Below are 21,011 nucleotides of genomic sequence, written 5' to 3'. Positions count from 1 at the left end.
CCTCTATGGGCTTCCAAATATCACTTTGCCAATTCCACCAGAACTGTCTTAGCGAAAGGCTTCTTGAGGGGAAAGCTGTAACTCTGTGAGATGATTTCACAGAACACAAAGAAGTTTCTCAGAAACCTTCTTTCTATTTGTTATCGCAGGATATTTCCTTTGGCCCTATAGTCTTCAAAGGGATCCGAAATATCTGTTCTCAGATTCCACAGAAATAAGGCTAGCAAAGAGATCCACCAAATACAGGTGTAACTCTGTGAGATGAATTCACAGAACACTAAGCAGTTTCTCAGAAAGCTTCTTTCCAGATTTCATCTGAGGATATTTCCTTTTTCAACATAGCCCTCTATGGGCTTCCAAATATCGCTTTGCCAATTCCACAAGAACTGTCTTAGCGAAAGGCTTCTTGAGGGGAAAGCTGTAACTCTGTGAGATGATTTCGCAGAACACAGAGAAGTATCTCAGAAAGCTTCTTTCTCTTTGTTATCGGAGGATATTTCCTTTGGCCCTATAGTCTTCATAGGGATCCGAAATATCTTTCCTCAGATTCCAGAGAAATAAGGCTAGCAAAGAGATCCACGAAATACACATGTAACTCTGTGAGATGAATTAACAGAACACTAAGCAGTTTCTCAGAAAGCTTCTTTCCAGATTTCATCTGAGGATATTTCCTTTTTCACCATAGCCCTCTATGGGCTTCCAAATATCTCTTTGCCAATTACACAAGAACTGTCTTAGCGAAAGGCTTCTTGAGGGGAAAGCTGTAACTCTGTGAGATGATTTCACAGAACACAAAGAAGTTTCTCAGATAGCTTCTTTCTCTTTGTTTTCGCAGGATATTTCCTTTGGCCCTATAGTCTTCAAAGGGATCCGAAATCTCTGTTCTCAGATTCCACAGAAATAAGGCTAGCAAAGAGATCCACGAAATACAGATGTAACTCTGTGAGATGAATTCACAGAACACTAAGCAGTTTCTCAGAAAGCTTCTTTCCAGATTTCATCTGAGGATATTTCCTTTTTCACCATAGCCCTCTGTGGGCTTCCAAATATCACTTTGCCAATTCCACAAGAACTGTCTTAGCGAAAGGCTTCTTGAGGGGAAAGCTGTAACTCTGTGAGATGATTTCACAGAACACAAAGAAGTTTCTCAGAAAGCTTCTTTCTCTTTGTTATCGGAGGATATTTCCTTTGGCCCTATAGTCTTCAAAGGGATCCGAAATATCTGTTCTCAGATTACACAGAAAGAAGGCTAGCAAAGAGATTCACGAAATACAGATGTAACTCTGTGAGATGAATTCACAGAACACTAAGTAGTTTCTCAGAAAGCTTCTTTCCAGATTTCATCTGAGGATATTTCCTTTTTCACCATAGCCCTCTATGGGCTTCCAAATATCACTTTGCCAATTCCACAAGAACTGTCTTAGCGAAAGGCTTATTGAGGGGAAAGCTGTAACTCTGTGAGATGATTTCACAGAACACAAAGAAATTTCTCAGAAAGCTTATTTCTCTTTGTTATCGCAGGATATTTCCTTTGGCCCTATAGTCTTCAAATGGATCCGAAATATCTGTTCTCAGATTCCACAGAAATAAGGCTAGCAAAGAGATCCACGAAATACAGATGTAACTCTTTGAGATGAATTCACAGAACACTAAGCAGTTTCTCAGAAAGATTCTTTCCAGATTTCATCTGAGGATATTTCCTTTTTCACCATAGCCCTCTATGGGCTTCCAAATATCACTTTGCCAATACCACAAGAACTGTCTTAGCGAAAGGCTTCTTGAGGGGAAAGCTGTAACTCTGTGAGATGATTTCACAGAACACAAAGAAGTTTCTCACAAAGCTTCTTTATCTTTGTTATCGGAGGATATTTCCTTTGACCCTATAGTCTTCAAAGGGATCCGAAATATCAGTTCTCAGATTCCACAGAAATAAGGCTAGCAAAGAGATTCACGAAATACAGATGTAACTCTGTGAGATGAATTCACAGAACACTAAGCAGTTTCTCAGAAAGCTTCTTTCCAGATTTCATCTGAGGATATTTCCTTTTTCACCATAGCCCTCTATGGGCTTCCAAATATCACTTTGCCAATTCCACCAGAACTGTCTTAGCGAAAGGCTTCTTGAGGGGAAAGCTGTAACTCTGTGAGATGATTTCACAGAACAGAAAGAAGTTTCTCAGAAAGCTTTTTTCTTTTGTTATAGCAGGATATTTCCTTTGGCCCTATAGTCTTCAAAGGGATCCGAAATATCTGTTCTCAGATTCCACAGAAAAAAGGCTAGCAAAGAGATCCACGAAATACACATGTAACTCTGTGAGATGAATTAACAGAACACTAAGCAGTTTCTCAGAAAGCTTCTTTCCAGATTTCATCTGAGGATATTTCCTTTTTCACCATAGCCCTCTATGGGCTTCCAAATATCACTTTGCCAATTCCACAAGAACTGTCTTAGTGAAAGGCTTATTGAGGGGAAAGCTGTAACTCTGTGAGATGATTTCACAGAACACAAAGAAGTTTCTCAGAAAGCTTCTTTCTCTTTGTTATCGGAGGATATTTCCTTTGGCCCTATAGTCTTCAAAGGGATCCGAAATCTCTGTTCTCAGATTCCACAGAAATAAGGCTAGCAAAGAGATCCACGAAATACAGATGTAACTCTGTGAGATGAATTCACAGAACACTAAGCAGTTTCTCAGAAAGCTTCTTTCCAGATTTCATCTGAGGATATTTCCTTTTTCACCATAGCCCTCTATGGGCTTCCAAATATCACTTTGCCAATTCCACAAGAACTGTCTTATCGAAAGGCTTCTTGAGGGGAAAGCTGTAACTCTGTGAGATGATTTCACAGAACAGAAAGAAGTTTCTCAGAAAGCTTCTTTCTCTTTGTTATCGCAGGATATTTCCTTTGGCCCTGTAGTCTTCAAAGGGATCCGAAATATCTGTTTTCAGATTCCACAGAAATAAGGCTAGCAAAGAGATCCACGAAATACAGATGTAACTCTGTGAGATGAATTCACAGAACACTAAGCAGTTTCTCAGAAAGCTTCTTTCCAGATTTCATCTGAGGATATTTCCCTTTTCACCATAGCCCTCTATGGGCTTCCAAATATCACTTTGCCAATTCCACAAGAACTGTCTTAGCGAAAGGATTCTTGAGGGGAAAGCTGTAACTCTGTGAGATGATTTCACAAAACACAAAGAAGTTTCTCAGAAAGTTTCTTTCTCTTTGTTATCGGAGGATATTTCCTTTGGCCCTATAGTCTTCATAGGGATCCGAAATATCTTTTCTCATATTCCACAGAAATAAGGCTAGCAAAGAGATCCACGAAATACACATGTAACTCTGTGAGATGAATTCACAGAACACTAAGCAGTTTCTCAGAAAGATTCTTTCCAGATTTCATCTGAGGATATTTCCTTTTTCACCATAGCCCTCTATGGGCTTCCAAATATCTCTTTGCCAATTACAGAAGAACTGTCTTAGTTAAAGGCTTCTTGAGGGGAAAGCTGTAACTCTGTGAGATGATTTCACAGAACACAAAGAAGTTTCTCAGAAAGCTTCTTTCTCTTTGTTATCGGAGGATATTTCCTTTGGACCTATAGTCTTCAAAGGGATCCGAAATATCTGTTCTCAGATTCCACAGAAATAAGGCTAGCAAAGAGATCCACCAAATACAGATGTAACCCTGTGAGATGAATTCACAGAACACTAAGCAGTTTCTCAGAAAGCTTCTTTCCAGATTACATCTGAGGATATTTCCTTTTTCACCATAGCCCTCTAGGGGCTTCCAAATATCACTTTGCCAATTGCACAAGAACTGTCTTAGCGAAAGGCTTCTTGAGGGGAAAGCTGTAACTCTGTGAGATGATTTCACAGAACACAAAGAAGTTTCTCACAAAGCTTCTTTCTCTTTGTTATCGGAGGATATTTCCTTTGGCCCTATAGTCTTCAAAGGGATCCGAAATATCTGTTCTCAGATTACACAGAAATAAGGGTAGCAAAGAGATTCACGAAATACAGATGTAACTCTGTGAGATGAATTAACAGAACACTAAGCAGTTTCTCAGAAAGCTTCTTTCCAGATTTCATCTGAGGATATTTCCTTTTTCACCATAGCCCTCTATGGGCTTCCAAATATCACTTTGCCAATTCCACAAGAACTGTCTTAGGGAAAGGCTTCTTGAGGGGAAAGCTGTAACTCTGTGAGATGATTTCACAGAACACAAAGAAGTTTCTCAGAAAGCTTCTTTCTCTTTGTTATCGGAGGATATTTCCTTTGGCCCTATAGTCTTCAAAGGGATCCGAAATATCTGTTCTCAGATTACACAGAAAGAAGGCTAGCAAAGAGATTCACGAAATACAGATGTAACTCTGTGAGATGAATTCACAGAACACTAAGCAGTTTCTCAGAAAGCTTCTTTCCAGATTTCATCTGAGGATATTTCCTTTTTCAACATAGCCCTCTATGGGCTTCCAAATATCTCTTTGCCAATTCCACAAGAACTGTCCTAGCGAAAGGCTTCTTGAGGGGAAAGCTGTAACTCTGTGAGATGATTTCACAGAACACAAAGAAGTTTCTCAGAAAACTTCTTTCTCTTTGTTATCGGAGGATATTTCCTTTGGCCCTATAGTCTTCAAAGGGATCCGAAATATCTGTTCTCAGATTACACAGAAAGAAGGCTAGCAAAGAGATTCACGAAATACAGATGTAACTCTGTGAGATGAATTCACAGAACACTAAGCAGTTTCTCAGAAAGCTTCTTTCCAGATTTCATCTGAGGATATTTCCTTTTTCACCATAGCCCTCTATGGGCTTCCAAATATCACTTTGCCAATTCCACAAGAACTGTCTTAGCGAAAGGCTTCTTGAGGGGAAAGCTGTAACTCTGTGAGATGATTTCACAGAACACAAAGAAGTTTCTCAGAAACCTTCTTTCTCTTTGTTATCGCAGGATATTTCCTTTGGCCCTATAGTCTTCAAAGGGATCCGAAATATCTGTTCTCAGATTCCACAGAAATAAGGTTAGCAAAGAGATGCACCAAATACAGGTGTAACTCTGTGAGATGAATTCACAGAACACTAAGCAGTTTCTCAGAAAGCTTCTTTCCAGATTTCATCTGAGGATATTTCCTTTTTCAACATAGCCCTCTATGGGCTTCCAAATATCGCTTTGCCAATTCCACAAGAACTGTCTTAGCGAAAGGCTTCTTGAGGGGAAAGCTGTAACTCTGTGAGATGATTTCGCAGAACACAGAGAAGTATCTCAGAAAGCTTCTTTCTCTTTGTTATCGGAGGATATTTCCTTTGGCCCTATAGTCTTCATAGGGATCCGAAATATCTTTTCTCAGATTCCACAGAAATAAGGCTAGCAAAGAGATCCACGAAATACACATGTAACTCTGTGAGATGAATTAACAGAACACTAAGCAGTTTCTCAGAAAGCTTCTTTCCAGATTTCATCTGAGGATATTTCCTTTTTCACCATAGCCCTCTATGGGCTTCCAAATATCTCTTTGCCAATTCCACAAGAACAGTCTTAGCGAAAGGCTTCTTGAGGGGAAAGCTGTAACTCTGTGAGATGATTTCACAGAACACAAAGAAGTTTCTCAGAAAGCTTCTTTCTCTTTGTTTTCGCAGGATATTTCCTTTGGCCCTATAGTCTTCAAAGGGATCCGAAATATCTGTTCTCAGATTCCACAGAAATAAGGCTAGCAAAGAGATCCACGAAATACAGATGTAACTCTGTGAGATGAATTCACAGAACACTAAGCAGTTTCTCAGAAAGCTTCTTTCCAGATTTCATCTGAGGATATTTCCTTTTTCACCATAGCCCTCTATGGGCTTCCAAATATCACTTTGCCAATTCCACAAGAACTGTCTTAGCGAAAGGCTTCTTGAGGGGAAAGCTGTAACTCTGAGAGATGATTTCACAAAACACAAAGAAGTTTCTCAGAAAGCTTCTTTCTCTTTCTTATCGGAGGATATTTCCTTTGGCCCTATAGCCTTCAAAGGGATCCGAAATATCTGTTCTCAGATTCCACAGAAATAAGGCTAACAAAGAGATCCACGAAATACAGATGCAACTCTGTGAGATGAATTAACAGAACACTAAGCAGTTTCTCAGAAAGCTTCTTTCCAGATTACATCTGAGGATATTTCCTTTTTCACCATAGCCCTCTATGGGCTTCCAAATATCTCTTTGCCAATTCCACAAGAACTGTCCTAGCGAAAGGCTTCTTGAGTGGAAAGCTGTAACTCTGTGAGATGATTTCACAGAACACAAAGAAGTTTCTCAGAAAACTTCTTTCTCTTTGTTATCGGAGGATATTTCCTTTGGCCCTATAGTCTTCAAAGGGATCCGAAATATCTGTTCTCAGATTACACAGAAAGAAGGCTAGCAAAGAGATTCACGAAATACAGATGTAACTCTGTGAGATGAATTCACAGAACACTAAGCAGTTTCTCAGAAAGCTTCTTTCCAGATTTCATCTGAGGATATTTCCTTTTTCACCATAGCCCTCTATGGGCTTCCAAATATCACTTTGCCAATTCCACCAGAACTGTCTTAGCGAAAGGCTTCTTGAGGGGAAAGCTGTAACTCTGTGAGATGATTTCACAGAACACAAAGAAGTTTCTCAGAAACCTTCTTTCTCTTTGTTATCGCAGGATATTTCCTTTGGCCCTATAGTCTTCAAAGGGATCCGAAATATCTGTTCTCAGATTCCACAGAAATAAGGCTAGCAAAGAGATCCACCAAATACAGGTGTAACTCTGTGAGATGAATTCACAGAACACTAAGCAGTTTCTCAGAAAGCTTCTTTCCAGATTTCATCTGAGGATATTTCCTTTTTCAACATAGCCCTCTATGGGCTTCCAAATATCGCTTTGCCAATTCCACAAGAACTGTCTTAGCGAAAGGCTTCTTGAGGGGAAAGCTGTAACTCTGTGAGATGATTTCGCAGAACACAGAGAAGTATCTCAGAAAGCTTCTTTCTCTTTGTTATCGGAGGATATTTCCTTTGGCCCTATAGTCTTCATAGGGATCCGAAATATCTTTTCTCAGATTCCAGAGAAATAAGGCTAGCAAAGAGATCCACGAAATACACATGTAACTCTGTGAGATGAATTAACAGAACACTAAGCAGTTTCTCAGAAAGCTTCTTTCCAGATTTCATCTGAGGATATTTCCTTTTTCACCATAGCCCTCTATGGGCTTCCAAATATCTCTTTGCCAATTACACAAGAACTGTCTTAGCGAAAGGCTTCTTGAGGGGAAAGCTGTAACTCTGTGAGATGATTTCACAGAACACAAAGAAGTTTCTCAGAAAGCTTCTTTCTCTTTGTTTTCGCAGGATATTTCCTTTGGCCCTATAGTCTTCAAAGGGATCCGAAATATCTGTTCCCAGATTCCACAGAAATAAGGCTAGCAAAGAGATCCACGAAATACAGATGTAACTCTGTGAGATGAATTCACAGAACACTAAGCAGTTTCTCAGAAAGCTTCTTTCCAGATTTCATCTGAGGATATTTCCTTTTTCACCATAGCCCTCTATGGGCTTCCAAATATCACTTTGCCAATTCCACAAGAACTGTCTTAGCGAAAGGCTTCTTGAGGGGAAAGCTGTAACTCTGTGAGATGATTTCACAGAACACAAAGAAGTTTCTCAGAAAGCTTCTTTCTCTTTCTTATCGGAGGATATTTCCTTTGGCCCTATAGCCTTCAAAGGGATCCGAAATATCTGTTCTCAGATTCCACAGAAATAAGGCTAACAAAGAGATCCACGAAATACAGATGTAACTCTGTGAGATGAATTAACAGAACACTAAGCAGTTTCTCAGAAAGCTTCTTTCCAGATTACATCTGAGGATATTTCCTTTTTCACCATAGCCCTCTATGGGCTTCCAAATATCACTTTGCCAATTCCACAAGAACTGTCTTAGCGAAAGGCCTCTTGAGGGGAAAGCTGTAACTCTGTGAGATGATTTCACAGAACACAAAGTAGTTTCTCAGAAAGCTTCTTTCTCTTTGTTATCGGTGGATATTACCTTTGGCCCTATAGTCTTCAAAGGGATCCGAAATATCTGTTCTCAGATTCCACAGAAATAAGGCTAGCAAAGAGATCCACGAAATACAGATGTAACTCTGTGAGATGAATTCATAGAACACTAAGCAGTTTCTCAGATAGCTTCTTTCCAGATTTCATCTGAGGATATTTCCTTTTTCACCATAGCCCTCTATGGTCTTCCAAATATCACATTGCCAATTCCACAAGAACTGTCTTAGCGAAAGGCTTCTTGAGGGGAAAGCTGTAACTCTGTGAGATGATTTCACAGAACACAAAGAAGTTTCTCAGAAAGCTTCTTTCTCTTTGTTATCGCAGGATATTTCCTTAGGCCCTATAGTCTTCAAAGGGATCCCAAATATCTGTTCTCAGATTCCACAGAAATAAGGCTAGCAAAGAGATCCACGAAATACAGATGTAACTCTGTGAGATGAATTCACAGAACACTAAGCAGTTTCTCAGAAAGCTTCTTTCCAGATTTAATCGGAGGATATTTCCTTTTTCACCATAGCCCTCTATGGGCTTCCAAATATCACTTTGCCAATTCCACAAGAACTGTCTTAGCGAAAGGCTTCTTGAGGGGAAAGCTGTAACTCTGTGAGATGATTTCACAAAACACAAAGAAGTTTCTCAGAAAGTTTCTTTCATTTTGTTATCGAAGGATATTTCCTTTGGCCCTATAGTCTTCATAGGGATCCGAAATATCTTTTCTCATATTCCACAGAAATAAGGCTAGCAAAGAGATCCACGAAATACAGTTGTAACTCTGTGAGATGAATTCAGAGAACACTAAGCAGTTTCTCAGAAAGCTTCTTTCCAGATTTCATCTGAGGATATTTCCTTTTTCACCATAGCCCTCTATGGGTTTCCAAATATCTCTTTGCCAATTACACAAGAACTGTCTTAGTTAAAGGCTTCTTGAGGGGAAAGCTGTAACTCTGTGAGATGATTTCACAGAACACAAAGAAGTTTCTCAGAAAGCTTCTTTCTCTTTGTTATCGGAGGATATTTCCTTTGGCCCTATAGTCTTCAAAGGGATCCGAAATATCTGTTCTCAGATTACACAGAAATAAGGCTAGCAAAGAGATTCACGAAATGCAGATGTAACTCTGTGAGATTAAATCACAGAACACTAAGCAGTTTCTCAGAAAGCTTCTTTCCAGATTTCATCTTAGGATATTTCCTTTTTCACCATAGCCCTCTATGGGCTTCCAAATATCTCTTTGCCAATTACACAAGAACTGTCCTAGCGAAAGGCTTCTTGAGGGGAAAGCTGTAACTCTGTGAGATGATTTCACAGAACACAAAGAAGTTTCTCAGAAAGCTTCTTTCTCTTTGTTATCGGAGGATATTTCCTTTGGCCCTATGGTCTTCAAAGGGATCCGAAATATCTGTTCTCAGATTACACAGAAAGAAGGCTAGCAAAGAGATTCACGAAATACAGATGTAACTCTGTGAGATGAATTCACAGAACACTAAGTAGTTTCTCAGAAAGCTTCTTTCCAGATTTCATCTGAGGATATTTCCTTTTTCACCATAGCCCTCTATGGGCTTCCAAATATCACTTTGCCAATTCCACAAGAACTGTCTTAGCGAAAGGCTTCTTGAGGGGAAAGCTGTAACTCTGTGAGATGATTTCACAGAACACAAAGAAATTTCTCAGAAAGCTTATTTCTCTTTGTTATCGCAGGATATTTCCTTTGGCCCTATAGTCTTCAAATGGATCCGAAATATCTGTTCTCAGATTCCACAGAAATAAGGCTAGCAAAGAGATCCACGAAATACAGATGTAACTCTTTGAGATGAATTCACAGAACACTAAGCAGTTTCTCAGAAAGATTCTTTCCAGATTTCATCTGAGGATATTTCCTTTTTCACCATAGCCCTCTATGGGCTTCCAAATATCACTTTGCCAATTCCACAAGAACTGTCTTAGCGAAAGGCCTCTTGAGGGGAAAGCTGTAACTCTGTGAGATGATTTCACAGAACACAAAGTAGTTTCTCAGAAAGCTTCTTTCTCTTTGTTATCGGTGGATATTACCTTTGGCCCTATAGTCTTCAAAGGGATCCGAAATATCTGTTCTCAGATTCCACAGAAATAAGGCTAGCAAAGAGATCCACGAAATACAGATGTAACTCTGTGAGATGAATTCATAGAACACTAAGCAGTTTCTCAGATAGCTTCTTTCCAGATTTCATCTGAGGATATTTCCTTTTTCACCATAGCCCTCTATGGTCTTCCAAATATCACATTGCCAATTCCACAAGAACTGTCTTAGCGAAAGGCTTCTTGAGGGGAAAGCTGTAACTCTGTGAGATGATTTCACAGAACACAAAGAAGTTTCTCAGAAAGCTTCTTTCTCTTTGTTATCGGAGGATATTTCCTTTGGCCCTATGGTCTTCAAAGGGATCCGAAATATCTGTTCTCAGATTACACAGAAAGAAGGCTAGCAAAGAGATTCACGAAATACAGATGTAACTCTGTGAGATGAATTCACAGAACACTAAGTAGTTTCTCAGAAAGCTTCTTTCCAGATTTCATCTGAGGATATTTCCTTTTTCACCATAGCCCTCTATGGGCTTCCAAATATCACTTTGCCAATTCCACAAGAACTGTCTTAGCGAAAGGCTTCTTGAGGGGAAAGCTGTAACTCTGTGAGATGATTTCACAGAACACAAAGAAATTTCTCAGAAAGCTTATTTCTCTTCGTTATCGCAGGATATTTCCTTTGGCCCTATAGTCTTCAAATGGATCCGAAATATCTGTTCTCAGATTCCACAGAAATAAGGCTAGCAAAGAGATCCACGAAATACAGATGTAACTCTTTGAGATGAATTCACAGAACACTAAGCAGTTTCTCAGAAAGATTCTTTCCAGATTTCATCTGAGGATATTTCCTTTTTCACCATAGCCCTCTATGGGCTTCCAAATATCACTTTGCCAATTCCACAAGAACTGTCTTAGCGAAAGGCCTCTTGAGGGGAAAGCTGTAACTCTGTGAGATGATTTCACAGAACACAAAGTAGTTTCTCAGAAAGCTTCTTTCTCTTTGTTATCGGTGGATATTACCTTTGGCCCTATAGTCTTCAAAGGGATCCGAAATATCTGTTCTCAGATTCCACAGAAATAAGGCTAGCAAAGAGATCCACGAAATACAGATGTAACTCTGTGAGATGAATTCATAGAACACTAAGCAGTTTCTCAGATAGCTTCTTTCCAGATTTCATCTGAGGATATTTCCTTTTTCACCATAGCCCTCTATGGTCTTCCAAATATCACATTGCCAATTCCACAAGAACTGTCTTAGCGAAAGGCTTCTTGAGGGGAAAGCTGTAACTCTGTGAGATGATTTCACAGAACACAAAGAAGTTTCTCAGAAAGCTTCTTTCTCTTTGTTATCGCAGGATATTTCCTTAGGCCCTATAGTCTTCAAAGGGATCCCAAATATCTGTTCTCAGATTCCACAGAAATAAGGCTAGCAAAGAGATCCACGAAATACAGATGTAACTCTGTGAGATGAATTCACAGAACACTAAGCAGTTTCTCAGAAAGCTTCTTTCCAGATTTAATCGGAGGATATTTCCTTTTTCACCATAGCCCTCTATGGGCTTCCAAATATCACTTTGCCAATTCCACAAGAACTGTCTTAGCGAAAGGCTTCTTGAGGGGAAAGCTGTAACTCTGTGAGATGATTTCACAAAACACAAAGAAGTTTCTCAGAAAGTTTCTTTCATTTTGTTATCGAAGGATATTTCCTTTGGCCCTATAGTCTTCATAGGGATCCGAAATATCTTTTCTCATATTCCACAGAAATAAGGCTAGCAAAGAGATCCACGAAATACCGTTGTAACTCTGTGAGATGAATTCAGAGAACACTAAGCAGTTTCTCAGAAAGCTTCTTTCCAGATTTCATCTGAGGATATTTCCTTTTTCACCATAGCCCTCTATGGGTTTCCAAATATCTCTTTGCCAATTACACAAGAACTGTCTTAGTTAAAGGCTTCTTGAGGGGAAAGCTGTAACTCTGTGAGATGATTTCACAGAACACAAAGAAGTTTCTCAGAAAGCTTCTTTCTCTTTGTTATCGGAGGATATTTCCTTTGGCCCTATAGTCTTCAAAGGGATCCGAAATATCTGTTCTCAGATTACACAGAAATAAGGCTAGCAAAGAGATTCACGAAATGCAGATGTAACTCTGTGAGATTAAATCACAGAACACTAAGCAGTTTCTCAGAAAGCTTCTTTCCAGATTTCATCTTAGGATATTTCCTTTTTCACCATAGCCCTCTATGGGCTTCCAAATATCTCTTTGCCAATTACACAAGAACTGTCCTAGCGAAAGGCTTCTTGAGGGGAAAGCTGTAACTCTGTGAGATGATTTCACAGAACACAAAGAAGTTTCTCAGAAAGCTTCTTTCTCTTTGTTATCGGAGGATATTTCCTTTGGCCCTATGGTCTTCAAAGGGATCCGAAATATCTGTTCTCAGATTACACAGAAAGAAGGCTAGCAAAGAGATTCACGAAATACAGATGTAACTCTGTGAGATGAATTCACAGAACACTAAGTAGTTTCTCAGAAAGCTTCTTTCCAGATTTCATCTGAGGATATTTCCTTTTTCACCATAGCCCTCTATGGGCTTCCAAATATCACTTTGCCAATTCCACAAGAACTGTCTTAGCGAAAGGCTTCTTGAGGGGAAAGCTGTAACTCTGTGAGATGATTTCACAGAACACAAAGAAATTTCTCAGAAAGCTTATTTCTCTTTGTTATCGCAGGATATTTCCTTTGGCCCTATAGTCTTCAAATGGATCCGAAATATCTGTTCTCAGATTCCACAGAAATAAGGCTAGCAAAGAGATCCACGAAATACAGATGTAACTCTTTGAGATGAATTCACAGAACACTAAGCAGTTTCTCAGAAAGATTCTTTCCAGATTTCATCTGAGGATATTTCCTTTTTCACCATAGCCCTCTATGGGCTTCCAAATATCACTTTGCCAATTCCACAAGAACTGTCTTAGCGAAAGGCTTCTTGAGGGGAAAGCTGTAACTCTGTGAGATGATTTCACAGAACACAAAGAAGTTTCTCAGACAGCTTCTTTCTCTTTGTTATCGGAGGATATTTCCTTTGGCCCTATAGTCTTCAAAGGGATCCGAAATATCAGTTCTCAGATTACACAGAAATAAGGCTAGCAAAGAGATTCACGAAATACAGATGTAACTCTGTGAGATGAATTCACAGAACACTAAGCAGTTTCTCAGAAAGCTTCTTTCCAGATTTCATCTGAGGATATTTCCTTTTTCACCATAGCCCTCTATGGGCTTCCAAATATCTCTTTGCCAATTCCACAAGAACTGTCCTAGCGAAAGGCTTCTTGAGGGGAAAGCTGTAACTCTGTGAGATGATTTCACAGAACACAAAGATGTTTCTCAGAAAGCTTCTTTCTCTTTGTTATCGGAGGATATTTCCTTTGGCCCTATAGTCTTCAAATGGATCCGAAATATCTGTTCTCAGATTACACAGAAATAAGGCTAGCAAAGAGATTCACGAAATACAGATGTAACTCTGTGAGATGAATTCACAGAACACTAAGCAGTTTCTCAGAAAGATTCTTTCCAGATTTCATCTGAGGATATTTCCTTTTTCACCATAGCCCTCTATGGGCTTCCAAATATCACTTTGCCAATTCCACAAGAACTGTCTTAGCGAAAGGCCTCTTGAGGGGAAAGCTGTAACTCTGTGAGATGATTTCACAGAACACAAAGTAGTTTCTCAGAAAGCTTCTTTCTCTTTGTTATCGGTGGATATTACCTTTGGCCCTATAGTCTTCAAAGGGATCCGAAATATCTGTTCTCAGATTCCACAGAAATAAGGCTAGCAAAGAGATCCACGAAATACAGATGTAACTCTGTGAGATGAATTCATAGAACACTAAGCAGTTTCTCAGATAGCTTCTTTCCAGATTTCATCTGAGGATATTTCCTTTTTCACCATAGCCCTCTATGGTCTTCCAAATATCACATTGCCAATTCCACAAGAACTGTCTTAGCGAAAGGCTTCTTGAGGGGAAAGCTGTAACTCTGTGAGATGATTTCACAGAACACAAAGAAGTTTCTCAGAAAGCTTCTTTCTCTTTGTTATCGCAGGATATTTCCTTAGGCCCTATAGTCTTCAAAGGGATCCCAAATATCTGTTCTCAGATTCCACAGAAATAAGGCTAGCAAAGAGATCCACGAAATACAGATGTAACTCTGTGAGATGAATTCACAGAACACTAAGCAGTTTCTCAGAAAGCTTCTTTCCAGATTTAATCGGAGGATATTTCCTTGTTCACCATAGCCCTCTATGGGCTTCCAAATATCACTTTGCCAATTCCACAAGAACTGTCTTAGCGAAAGGCTTCTTGAGGGGAAAGCTGTAACTCTGTGAGATGATTTCACAAAACACAAAGAAGTTTCTCAGAAAGTTTCTTTCATTTTGTTATCGAAGGATATTTCCTTTGGCCCTATAGTCTTCATAGGGATCCGAAATATCTTTTCTCATATTCCACAGAAATAAGGCTAGCAAAGAGATCCACGAAATACAGTTGTAACTCTGTGAGATGAATTCAGAGAACACTAAGCAGTTTCTCAGAAAGCTTCTTTCCAGATTTCATCTGAGGATATTTCCTTTTTCACCATAGCCCTCTATGGGTTTCCAAATATCTCTTTGCCAATTACACAAGAACTGTCTTAGTTAAAGGCTTCTTGAGGGGAAAGCTGTAACTCTGTGAGATGATTTCACAGAACACAAAGAAGTTTCTCAGAAAGCTTCTTTCTCTTTGTTATCGGAGGATATTTCCTTTGGCCCTATAGTCTTCAAAGGGATCCGAAATATCTGTTCTCAGATTACACAGAAATAAGGCTAGCAAAGAGATTCACGAAATGCAGATGTAACTCTGTGAGATTAAATCACAGAACACTAAGCAGTTTCTCAGAAAGCTTCTTTCCAGATTTCATCTTAGGATATTTCCTTTTTCACCATAGCCCTCTATGGGCTTCCAAATATCTCTTTGCCAATTACACAAGAACTGTCCTAGCGAAAGGCTTCTTGAGGGGAAAGCTGTAACTCTGTGAGATGATTTCACAGAACACAAAGAAGTTTCTCAGAAAGCTTCTTTCTCTTTGTTATCGGAGGATATTTCCTTTGGCCCTATGGTCTTCAAAGGGATCCGAAATATCTGTTCTCAGATTACACAGAAAGAAGGCTAGCAAAGAGATTCACGAAATACAGATGTAACTCTGTGAGATGAATTCACAGAACACTAAGTAGTTTCTCAGAAAGCTTCTTTCCAGATTTCATCTGAGGATATTTCCTTTTTCACCATAGCCCTCTATGGGCTTCCAAATATCACTTTGCCAATTCCACAAGAACTGTCTTAGCGAAAGGCTTCTTGAGGGGAAAGCTGTAACTCTGTGAGATGATTTCACAGAACACAAAGAAATTTCTCAGAAAGCTTATTTCTCTTTGTTATCGCAGGATATTTCCTTTGGCCCTATAGTCTTCAAATGGATCCGAAATATCTGTTCTCAGATTCCACAGAAATAAGGCTAGCAAAGAGATCCACGAAATACAGATGTAACTCTTTGAGATGAATTCACAGAACACTAAGCAGTTTCTCAGAAAGATTCTTTCCAGATTTCATCTGAGGATATTTCCTTTTTCACCATAGCCCTCTATGGGCTTCCAAATATCACTTTGCCAATTCCACAAGAACTGTCTTAGCGAAAGGCTTCTTGAGGGGAAAGCTGTAACTCTGTGAGATGATTTCACAGAACACAAAGAAGTTTCTCAGACAGCTTCTTTCTCTTTGTTATCGGAGGATATTTCCTTTGGCCCTATAGTCTTCAAAGGGATCCGAAATATCAGTTCTCAGATTCCACAGAAATAAGGCTAGCAAAGAGATTCACGAAATACAGATGTAACTCTGTGAGATGAATTCACAGAACACTAAGCAGTTTCTCAGAAAGCTTCTTTCCAGATTTCATCTGAGGATATTTCCTTTTTCACCATAGCCCTCTATGGGCTTCCAAATATCTCTTTGCCAATTCCACAAGAACTGTCCTAGCGAAAGGCTTCTTGAGGGGAAAGCTGTAACTCTGTGAGATGATTTCACAGAACACAAAGATGTTTCTCAGAAAGCTTCTTTCTCTTTGTTATCGGAGGATATTTCCTTTGGCCCTATAGTCTTCAAATGGATCCGAAATATCTGTTCTCAGATTACACAGAAATAAGGCTAGCAAAGAGATTCACGAAATACAGATGTAACTCTGTGAGATGAATTCACAGAACACTAAGCAGTTTCTCAGAAAGCTTCTTTCCAGATTTCATCTGAGGATATTTCCTTTTTCACCATAGCCCTCTATGGGCTTCCAAATATCACTTTGCCAATTCCACCAGAACTGTCTTAGCGAAAGGCTTCTTGAGGGGAAAGCTGTAACTCTGTGAGATGATTTCACAGAACAGAAAGAAGTTTCTCAGAAAGCTTTTTTCTCTTTGTTATAGCAGGATATTTCCTTTGGCCCTATAGTCTTCAAAGGGATCCGAAATATCTGTTCTCAGATTCCACAGAAAAAAGGCTAGCAAAGAGATCCACGAAATACACATGTAACTCTGTGAGATGAATTAACAGAACACTAAGCAGTTTCTCAGAAAGCTTCTTTCCAGATTTCATCTGAGGATATTTCCTTTTTCACCATAGCCCTCTATGGGCTTCCAAATATCACTTTGCCAATTCCACAAGAACTGTCTTAGTGAAAGGCTTATTGAGGGGAAAGCTGTAACTCTGTGAGATGATTTCACAGAACACAAAGAAGTTTCTCAGAAAGCTTCTTTCTCTTTGTTATCGGAGGATATTTCCTTTGGCCCTATAGTCTTCAAAGGGATCCGAAATCTCTTTTCTCAGATTCCACAGAAATAAGGCTAGCAAAGAGATCCACGAAATACAGATGTAACTCTGTGAGATGAATTCACAGAACACTAAGCAGTTTCTCAGAAAGCTTCTTTCCAGATTTCATCTGAGGATATTTCCTTTTTCAACATAGCCCTCTATGGGCTTCCAAATATCACTTTGCCAATTCCACAAGAACTGTCTTATCGAAAGGCTTCTTGAGGGGAAAGCTGTAACTCTGTGAGATGATTTCACAGAACAGAAAGAAGTTTCTCAGAAAGCTTCTTTCTCTTTGTTATCGCAGGATATTTCCTTTGGCCCTGTAGTCTTCAAAGGGATCCGAAATATCTGTTTTCAGATTCCACAGAAATAAGGCTAGCAAAGAGATCCACGAAATACAGATGTAACTCTGTGAGATGAATTAACAGAACACTAAGCAGTTTCTCAGAAAGCTTCTTTCCAGATTTCATCTGAGGATATTTCCCTTTTCACCATAGACCTCTATGGGCTTCCAAATATCACTTTGCCAATTCCACAAGAACTGTCTTAGCGAAAGGATTCTTGAGGGGAAAGCTGTAACTCTGTGAGATGATTTCACAAAACACAAAGAAGTTTCTCAGAAAGTTTCTTTCTCTTTGTTATCGGAGGATATTTCCTTTGGCCCTATAGTCTTCATAGGGATCCGAAATATCTTTTCTCATATTCCACAGAAATAAGGCTAGCAAAGAGATCCACGAAATACACATGTAACTCTGTGAGATGAATTCACAGAACACTAAGCAGTTTCTCAGAAAGATTCTTTCCAGATTTCATCTGAGGATATTTCCTTTTTCACCATAGCCCTCTATGGGCTTCCAAATATCTCTTTGCCAATTACAGAAGAACTGTCTTAGTTAAAGGCTTCTTGAGGGGAAAGCTGTAACTCTGTGAGATGATTTCACAGAACACAAAGAAGTTTCTCAGAAAGCTTCTTTCTCTTTGTTATCGGAGGATATTTCCTTTGGACCTATAGTCTTCAAAGGGATCCGAAATATCTGTTCTCAGATTCCACAGAAATAAGGCTAGCAAAGAGATCCACCAAATACAGATGTAACCCTGTGAGATGAATTCACAGAACACTAAGCAGTTTCTCAGAAAGCTTCTTTCCAGATTACATCTGAGGATATTTCCTTTTTCACCATAGCCCTCTAGGGGCTTCCAAATATCACTTTGCCAATTGCACAAGAACTGTCTTAGCGAAAGGCTTCTTGAGGGGAAAGCTGTAACTCTGTGAGATGATTTCACAGAACACAAAGAAGTTTCTCACAAAGCTTCTTTCTCTTTGTTATCGGAGGATATTTCCTTTGGCCCTATAGTCTTCAAAGGGATCCGAAATATCTGTTCTCAGATTACACAGAAATAAGGCTAGCAAAGAGATTCACGAAATACAGATGTAACTCTGTGAGATGAATTCACAGAACACTAAGCAGTTTCTCAGAAAGCTTCTTTCCAGATTACATCTGAGGATATTTCCTTTTTCACCATAGCCATCTAGGGGCTTCCAAATATCACTTTACCAATTCCACCAGAACTGTCTTAGCGAAAGGCTTCTTGAGGGGAAAGCTGTAACTCTGTGAGATGATTTCACAGAACACAAAGAAGTTTCTCACAAAGCTTCTTTCTCTTTGTTATCGGAGGATATTTCCTTTGGCCCTATAGTCTTCAAAGGGATCCGAAATATCTGTTCTCAGATTACACAGAAATAAGGCTAGAAAAGAGATTCACGAAATACAGATGTAACTCTGTGAGATGAATTCACAGAACACTAAGCAGTTTCTCAGAAAGCTTCTTTCCAGATTTCATCTGAGGATATTTCCTTTTTCAACATAGCCCTCTATGGGCTTCCAAATATCTCTTTGCCAATTCCACAAGAACTGTCCTAGCGAAAGGCTTCTTGAGGGGAAAGCTGTAACTCTGTGAGATGATTTCACAGAACACAAAGAAGTTTCTCAGAAAGCTTCTTTCTCTTTGTTATCGGAGGATATTTCCTTTGGCCCTATAGTCTTCAAAGGGATCCGAAATATCTGTTCTCAGATTACACAGAAATAAGGCTAGCAAAGAGATTCACGAAATACAGATGTAACTCTGTGAGATGAATTCACAGAACACTAAGCAGTTTCTCAGAAAGCTTCTTTCCAGATTTCATCTGAGGATATTTCCTTTTTCACCATAGCCCTCTATGGGCTTCCAAATATCTCTTTGCCAATTCCACAAGAACTGTCCTAGCGAAAGGCTTCTTGAGGGGAAAGCTGTAACTCTGTGAGATGATTTCACAGAACACAAAGAAGTTTCTCAGAAAGCTTCTTTCTCTTTGTTATCGGAGGATATTTCCTTTGGCCCTATAGTCTTCAAAGGGATCCGAAATATCTGTTCTCAGATTACACAGAAAGAAGGCTAGCAAAGAGATTCACGAAATACAGATGTAACTCTGTGAGATGAATTCACAGAACACTAAGCAGTTTCTCAGAAAGCTTCTTTCCAGATTTCATCTGAGGATATTTCCTTTTTCACCATAGCCCTCTATGGGCTTCCAAATATCACTTTGCCAATTCCACCAGAACTGTCTTAGCGAAAGGCTTCTTGAGGGGAAAGCTGTAACTCTGTGAGATGATTTCACAGAACACAAAGAAGTTTCTCAGAAACCTTCTTTCTCTTTGTTATCGCAGGATATTTCCTTTGGCCCTATAGTCTTCAAAGGGATCCGAAATATCTGTTCTCAGATTCCACAGAAATAAGGCTAGCAAAGATATCCACCAAATACAGGTGTAACTCTGTGAGATGAATTCACAGAACACTAAGCAGTTTCAGAAAGCTTCTTTCCAGATTTCATCTGAGGATATTTCCTTTTTCAACAGAGCCCTCTATGGGCTTCCAAATATCGCTTTGCCAATTCCACAAGAACTGTCTTAGCGAAAGGCTTCTTGAGGGGAAAGCTGTAACTCTGTGAGATGATTTCGCAGAACACAGAGAAGTATCTCAGAAAGCTTCTTTATCTTTGTTATCGGAGGATATTTCCTTTGGCCCTATAGTCTTCATAGGGATCCGAAATATCTTTTCTCAGATTCCACAGAAATAAGGCTAGCAAAGAGATCCACGAAATACACATGTAACTCTGTGAGATGAATTAACAGAACACTAAGCAGTTTCTCAGAAAGCTTCTTTCCAGATTTCATCTGAGGATATTTCCTTTTTCACCATAGCCCTCTATGGGCTTCCAAATATCTCTTTGCCAATTACACAAGAACTGTCTTAGCGAAAGGCTTCTTGAGGGGAAAGCTGTAACTCTGTGAGATGATTTCACAGAACACAAAGAAGTTTCTCAGATAGCTTCTTTCTCTTTGTTTTCGCAGGATATTTCCTTTGGCCCTATAGTCTTCAAAGGGATCCGAAATCTCTGTTCTCAGATTCCACAGAAATAAGGCTAGCAAAGAGATCCACGAAATACAGATGTAACTCTGTGAGATGAATTCACAGAACACTAAGCAGTTTCTCAGAAAGCTTCTTTCCAGATTTCATCTGAGGATATTTCCTTTTTCACCATAGCCCTCTGTGGGCTTCCAAATATCACTTTGCCAATTCCACAAGAACTGTCTTAGCGAAAGGCTTCTTGAGGGGAAAGCTGTAACTCTGTGAGATGATTTCACAGAACACAAAGAAGTTTCTCAGAAAGCTTCTTTCTCTTTGTTATCGGAGGATATTTCCTTTGGCCCTATAGCCTTCAAAGGGATCCGAAATATCTGTTCTCAGATTCCACAGAAATAAGGCTAACAAAGAGATCCACGAAATACAGATGTAACTCTGTGAGATGAATTCATAGAACACTAAGCAGTTTCTCAGATAGCTTCTTTCCAGATTTCATCTGAGGATATTTCCTTTTTCACCAAAGCCCTCTATGGTCTTCCAAATATCACATTGCCAATTCCACAAGAACTGTCTTAGCGAAAGGCTTCTTGAGGGGAAAGCTGTAACTCTGTGAGA

This window comes from Macaca nemestrina, chromosome 1 (genome assembly GCF_043159975.1).
Source record: "Macaca nemestrina isolate mMacNem1 chromosome 1, mMacNem.hap1, whole genome shotgun sequence".
Classification (NCBI taxonomy): Eukaryota; Metazoa; Chordata; class Mammalia; order Primates; family Cercopithecidae; genus Macaca; species Macaca nemestrina.
Note: the sequence above shows the minus strand (reverse complement) of the source record.